Source organism: Magnolia sinica, chromosome 4, assembly GCF_029962835.1.
Source record: "Magnolia sinica isolate HGM2019 chromosome 4, MsV1, whole genome shotgun sequence".
Taxonomy (NCBI): Eukaryota; Viridiplantae; Streptophyta; class Magnoliopsida; order Magnoliales; family Magnoliaceae; genus Magnolia; species Magnolia sinica.
Genome location: NC_080576.1, coordinates 73,371,841 through 73,379,286, shown reverse-complemented (window position 1 = coordinate 73,379,286; position 7,446 = coordinate 73,371,841). Strand labels below are relative to the sequence as shown.

The 7,446-nt window shown below is 36.2% G+C and overlaps 1 long non-coding RNA gene across 1 annotated transcript; it reads left to right on the top strand.

The window, feature by feature from the left end:
* Positions 1-2,213: 2,213 nt before the first annotated feature.
* Positions 2,214-7,093, top strand: LOC131243220 (uncharacterized). The gene is made up of 2 exons (XR_009169946.1): positions 2,214-3,769; positions 6,464-7,093. It is a non-coding gene; the product is annotated as an uncharacterized LOC131243220 (long non-coding RNA).
* The last annotated feature ends 353 nt before the right edge of the window (positions 7,094-7,446 follow it).

The following is a 7,446-nucleotide window of genomic DNA, read 5'->3' as shown; positions in this document are numbered from 1 at the left end:
TGTTAGTCCAGTAGGTTCGAGTCAAAGTGTCATTCTAATGGGTATTGAATATGAACAAGCTCGTACTTGGGTCATGAAGAGTCATCCCAGCTATGATGCGTGGGAAGGGTATGTACTTTTAGCTCATATGTATATATCTTCTTTACTTTATGCAATTTCAATATAGCATTGGTATCGAATAACCCATAGGAAGTACAAAGATTTCTTGTAGCGATGCTACAGGAGGACCAACAAGGTGCGTAGCGAGGATGAATTCAATCCTTGGTTAAAGAGACAAACAGAGTTCAATGAATCTAACGAAGAAGAATTCAAAGATATAGTGAGAGGACCTCTAGCTTTTGCTACGTAATACAATAAGTATTGTATTAATGGTTTCCTTTTCGTCACTAAGGAATATGAGGAGAATAAAACGAACCAAAATAGTAGGGTTATGACAGAGGGTATGACCACTTTCCGATCTAGTGCTAAGGATATAAATACAGTGGATGAAAATCAACCTTACTATGGAGTCCTTCATAGAATTATCCAATTGGAGTACCGTACAAGGTATAAGCCCATCCTATTTAAGTGTGATTGGGTGAAGGTGACACATCATGGTGTTTCTGTTGATGTCAAAGCGAATCTGATATTAGTAAATTTATCTAGTTTTTATAGTTCAGACAAAGTGGGTGACGAGCCGTTCATTCTTGCGGAGCATTCCGTACAAGTTTTTTACTCTAAAGATCATAAAAATCCTGAATGGCACGTGGTCTTGGAGGTTCCAAAAAAGATTTTTGTCGAAGAGGAGACATGCCTTCTATCAGAACCATTGAAGGCTGTAACTAATGCCAATGTAGGACCTGATCTCACCACCTTAGCAAATGCCGATGAGTTGATATTCAATGAACCTGAAGAAGTCAGTGTTGTAGTTAAGAAAACAAAGAAAAGAAAGCGATCAAGGAGAATCTATTGAATTATTTGTATTTTTAATCCATGTAACAAAATGATATATATTGAAGGAAATATAATGAAGGTATGGATAATATAGTGAATTGTTTGTGCTTTATCTATTATCTAAATTCTATTTTTGAAAATTCTGTTTGGTCATTTTAATGGTTTTGAGAAATCGAAACCCATGTAAATAGAATAAATATGAAATCTAATTGCAAGGACAATGGAGAACTCCCTAACTAAAATTTCTTATTTCAGGCACTTGTTGGACTCATGCATGATATGGGTCCAAACTGGGAGCTGATAAGTGATGCTATCAATAGTACCCTGCAGTTCAAGGTGAAGTTGTATTTGGATCTTTCTCTTTGGTTATACTAGGAGCACAGTAACTTATAGTGATCTAAGGGAGCTGGAGCATTTTCTGAGTATGGAGCACAGTAATTTCATATTATTTACGAATTACTGAAATATGAATGACAGCTTATTAAATGTGTTGACACACTTGGCCGTAATGAAAATGATACTATTTAATAGTTAGAAAATGAGTTTCCAATGGTGGAAATCTAAGGAGCAAATTGTATGCTGAATATTTGTCGCTAGAAGTGCAGTATGAAGACATTATTACAGTATTTTTAATGTTTGTTTAAAGTCACAAGCCTCACATTTATTTTAGTGTCTGTAACTTACAGTATGAAGGTCTCAAACACTGATTGTTTGAGTGTTCCTTGGCTGACCTTCAGGCTGATGAGGATCAGTCCTACAGGATTTTACAACCGACAAATTAAGATCGCTAGTCCATAAGTGGCAAACCTTGATCGAGGCACATGTACATGTGAAGACGACAGACAACTACACCCTGAGAATGTTTTGCATTGGATTCACCAAGAGGCGCCCTAACCAGGTTAAGCGAACCTGTTATGCCGAGTCAAGCCAAATCAGACAGATTCACAGAAAATTGAGGGAAATCATGGTTAACCAGGCAACGTCCTGTGATCTCAATGAGTTGGTACAGAAGTTCATCCCTGAGGTGATTGGAAAGGAGATCGACAAGGCGACATCCAGCATCTATTGTCTGCAAAATGTCTTCATTCAGAAAGTCAAGATCCTTAAGGCCCCAAAATTTGATCTTGGCAAGCTGATAGAGGTTCATGGTGACTACTCGGAAGATGTCAGAGTGAAGTTGGAGAGGCCAGCAGATGAACTAATTGCAGAGGCGGAAGCTGAACTTGTTGGTGCTTAAGATTTAGTGTTTTCATTTTCCCTTTCCCTTTCTATCTTCAATTTTCCTGGAATGTTTGAGGATTTTGTTTTAGTGGATGGAGAATTTTGAGAGATGACAATAACAAATATACATGTAACTGTGGTGCAGATATGGTTTCTGCAGGCTGTGGTGCAGATATACATGTAACTGTTAAAATTGAAAGTGCAGACTGCACACCACATCTGCATTCTATCATTTCTGCATCTGATGGGGTAGTCAACTTAATCATTCCATTGCCAATCTTAAAAAATGTTGTTAAGTTTAACTTGTTGATTACCAAACCCATTATATAGAGGCATGTAAGCTCTAGTTCTGCCTATGCCTACATTTAAAACCTTTAGAAGGAGCATATATGAGCTTGGAAAGCCACATAATTCCTATAAATGCTGAAGTATATGCCTTAAGTTTCTCACTGTATTCTCGAAATGAATTCCTTTTAACATGCTTTGTGCTTGCATTGGAAGAAGGATATGTTTCTATTTTATTTATCATGCATTGGAAGAAGGATAAGTTTCTCACATTTAGCAAGCTTCATATTTGTACAGTTTTTTTTTCAGTATGGAAACTGAAAGCTGTACACGATGGACTGTGTTAAGTTGTACAGTGGAGAATATACAGCCATTTTAAACTGCCAAAATTTCAGTGTCCATAACTTCTTGGAAAACTACTGTTTTGTATTTATGATTTCCTTTCAAGTTGATGTTATGCATTGTGAAGCTAATTATACTGATGTAGCTTATACCCATTATATCTCACAATAACAACAAAGTGGGTTGTTTAAAGGGGATATTCTCACAGATCGCTTTTTCCGAATCCTCATGGTAAACTTTTTCCGTGTTTTTATTATGTTAAGAGTTTTCCTTCTCTTTGTACCGATAATTTCAGGAAATTTTTGTAGCAAATTGTTTGGCCACTGACATGATTAATCCAAGCACATTGTCCCTACAAACGCCACAACAAGTCCAACATCTCTCATTTGTTGTTATTGATATGTATGCAAAGCTTGTGGTTTTAGTTATTAAGGTAGAGATCTTTTTTTTTTCTTCTTCTAACTGAGCTTCATGCAATGAATGGAAACTAATTTGATGAATGTTTCCATCATAGTTTGGGTATCTATGAACAGTTTGGGTTTCCATCATAATTTGACTAACAATGCATGTTATGAAAAAATGCAATCTGGTGTGGAGCTAGTACTCCTTTTAGATGGTAAGCAATGGAATGTTCAAATGCTTTCTCCTCTTTGTTAAACAGACTTGATGACTGTTCAGTTATCTGATATCCTCAATGATCACCACCTATTATCCACTCTATGAACTACAAACATGGTATTAAATGGTAATGGGACTAGCAAATTGGTGATATTTTTGGGATCCATGACAAGCTTGAAAGTTATTCATGTCCACTGTAAAGTAAATGAGTCAATGTCTTGCTTACTTGTAAATATGTAGTTTTCACTTTCAGGTTGTTGAAATCATTGACCGGTATGAGACAGAGTGCATTCCAAAGAGCTCAAGAGGCAATAAGCTTGCATTTATACAGGACCCGAAAATGGACAAAACCTACACCAGGACAATAACAGTAAGATTTTCTTGTAATTATCATCATCTGCTGTACAACTCTACAGCACCATACAGTTATCAATAGATGGTACTTCAGCAAATTGTCTTTAAATAATCGATATCAACTGAGTCCTCTTTTAGAGGTTGTATTTCAACCGCAGCAGATCCTGTCAATAGGCTTAATATATAAAGACCCATACATCTATTATTCAAGAAGCATGGTGGAAATCAAAGCCTTTGGTAGTATTAAATGACCATAAATATCAATCAGGTGGTATTCTATAGTTGCATATTTTGAGGAAAATGCTCAACCAGGTTCTTTAGAGATAGTTCAAGGAAGAACACTTTTTGTGGAACAATAGGCTTTGTTGAGCTATATGAATGGACTTCTGGAGTAGACTATGATGATATTTTGACTGAACTGAGTCAATTTTCTTGTTTCCTTTCATAGATTTGATTTTCTATTGGTGTGATGCCTTTAGAGCCTCTTTAGTACAATGCCTTAAGAGTTTTGTGGCACAATTCCACATATTTATCTTTTTATTTGTTGTTTTGTCATTATTGTTGGCTGTTGCTTCATGGTAGATTTGTAGTCAATGTCTTGTATGCAGCCTGAAATTCAGGGGAAAAAACTCTGAAAAGATTACTTTGTGTGTAACTGTTAAAAAAAGATTCCTTTGCGTATGAGATAAAAACCAAACCAATGTTTCAATAATAAAGAAAATTCTCTTGACACTTAGACAACCTGTCTTAGATTATTTTTTCACATGACAAACAACACCGTCTAACAGAAATCTGAAATTTTCTCAATAAAAAAGGAGTAATAATAGCACATGCTGGGGCTTCAAAACTACCAAAACTGTCTCAGTCATGATTTTCCATAGTTACCATAAGGTTGGGAGGGGAAAGCAAATAGACGAGGAAAACCAAATGAGAAAATATGCAAAAACCCAACTCAATCTCATGTCGTTACTCCCATGCTCATGCCTTTCAGTTATCAGCTGCCTCTACATTCTCATTTTTCTTAGCCCTGCAACCCAAAAGAAATCGGCAACTGCAAAGCAACATATCAGTTGTTTGGATGTGCCAATCTATGAGAAAAAGAAAACATAAAAGAAGTTTTGAGTACTTCCTGATAGCTACTTCTTGAAACAGTTCATAATAGAAAGCTGAGGTGCATACAGCTGATTAGTTTAAAGAATATTCCACAGTGGGATGTGAGAGTTCTCAAAACTGCAACTAAGAGAACTGAAATTCACCATAATCCATGGGCTGCAATCTGTGTTATGATACATTCATGTCTTTGATGCCCCACTGAGCTTGTACACGTTGGTGTTCATAGACAGAATAAAAGATCATAGACTTTTGAAGGAAATGTTAAGCCCTTTTCGTCAGAGGCCTGAAAATGAGTTCATCCCATTTTAGTTACTAGTAATTATGTATTACAGGTCCTAATCTCTAATACATAATCACTATTAATAAAAAAGAAATAAACTCATTTTTAGGTGTCTACCAAATAGGGCCTACACAACAATTAACAGGAAACGTATCTAAGCTTAGAGTAGGCAATTTTATGGTAATGATATCTTTATTCGCGAATAGGCTCTTTTGTTAATAATGGTTATGAAACTTAACTAGAAGTCAATGTAGGTTTTCTTGTGCTACCATTCATGAATATCTGGTTTGAACCTAGAGCTAGCAGCTTTAGTTAAATTGGGTTTCTATCTTGAAAGATTCTTGTTTGTGTGCTGATGATTTCCAGCTAGTTGCTTTTCTGGATATATTTGGATTAGTCTTGAGATGTGAAACACTTACTTGTTTTTTGAAGTTGTGGACTGGGGGAGCTTAAAAAACCTAAAAAGTTGGGAATTGGGAGCTTAAAAAACTTAAAAGTCAGGACTTGGGAGCTTATGAAAATGATCAAAAATAAAATAACATTTGATCCCTTCAGTTGAGATCAGGGTTGAAGTTGGGAATTTAAGAGGGTCCAGTGTCTCATTGTTTTCATGATTCATCTACCACCACTATATTAATTTTGATGTGATCTTTAGTTTTTCTTTATGAACTAGAAGTGGGTATTTGGAATTATAGTTTTCTTTTTTTTCGACAGAGATTTGAATTTTAGATGTGTTGCTCTTTCCATGTGAATCTGATTTTCTTCTAACATCTTTCTTACTGTAGATTGGGTGTTAAGAAGCCTCAAATCATGGAAAATTCTGTCATGATCTTGTCGAATGCAGGTCTTAGGATGGTCATGTTCAGTCTCGGTAAGATCATTGATATGCTCATCATGTTCAGTCTCGGTAAGATCATTAATATGCTCATTCGATGCGATGGGTATCATCAAGAAATATGACAGTCCCGAACAAAGTAAGTTTGCTTATTCTATGTACTTGCTATGAATTTCTTATATATATATATATATATGTGCTTTCTCATCACCGTGCCTTCTTTTCTTGCAGTTCTTGAAGAATTCTTTCATTTAAGACTTAAGTTCTATGTAAAGAGAAAGGTGAGCTTTGATCTAGGCCCCCCATTTTTTCACACGCCAACCGGCAGCACAAAAATTGAAACCCGATTGGCATGTCTGGACGTACACGCCAATCGGCTGCACAGAAATTGAAACTCGAAATGGGCGGATTGTCAGTTACCATTTTTTTTCCTATCTTAAAGATTTCATTCATCTCAATGCATGTTATCTTTCTCTCTGTAGGACATGTTTCCGAGGGGGCAAAACCCAAAGGCATGGGAGCTCCGAAGAAGGCTCCTGCTAGAAAGGTGTGCTTGCAAATCCTGAAACTTCTTATTTCCCAAGTATCTCCCTGTTTTTGTGGACTTCTCATTGCCTTTTTGTTTTAGGTCTTTCAACAAAAAATGCCGACTGTCGTTGATAGTGAAGAGGAAGATAATGAGATGCTCGAGCTGAAAGAACGACTGGCAGCGTATAACATTGATTCTCCTTCAGATCAAACAGGTATATGATCATCCATGTGCAGTAAGCTTTCGGATCAAAGCGAAGCTGAGAATAGGGTGTTAGTTGATGACAAATTGATAACCAGTAGATGCACATCCATGGAATTTTCGCTTGCGATTGTTGAAAAGCTATTTGGCTGCGAGAAGGCATTGGATCTTGCTGTTAATGAGAACTTTAAATAGACATATAACTATTATGTTGGCCTTGTACTTTTGTGAATGGAAATGAATGATTATGTTTGATTGAATGAATGAATGATTTAGCCATGAAATATTTATCTATATTAGCTTATATAAGTTATCAGGGTGTACTACAATGGTAAGAGCTGCAATTACTATTTAAATTTTTTATTAACAATAGGCATTAGCTGCGGCTATTAACCGTAGCCCTTTGTTAAAAAACCATAGCTCTTGCTAATTTCAGCATTTTGCTATGGTTCTCATTTTACTTTTAGCTACAGATATAATCTGTAGCTATACATAATTTTAGGCTACGGACAATATTGCTACGGTTCTTGCTCAACTTTTGGCTACAGATATAATCTGTAGCAGTAAATACATTAGTGCTATAGGAGCAAAGGCTACGGATTTAATCCATATCCATTGTTTATATAGCTACGGATTTAATCCGTAGCCATAGCTTTTAGACCTATGACTAAGGCACCAATGGCTACGGTCGTGCTACGGACTTTAACCGTAGTCATAGACCTTTAGCTACGATTT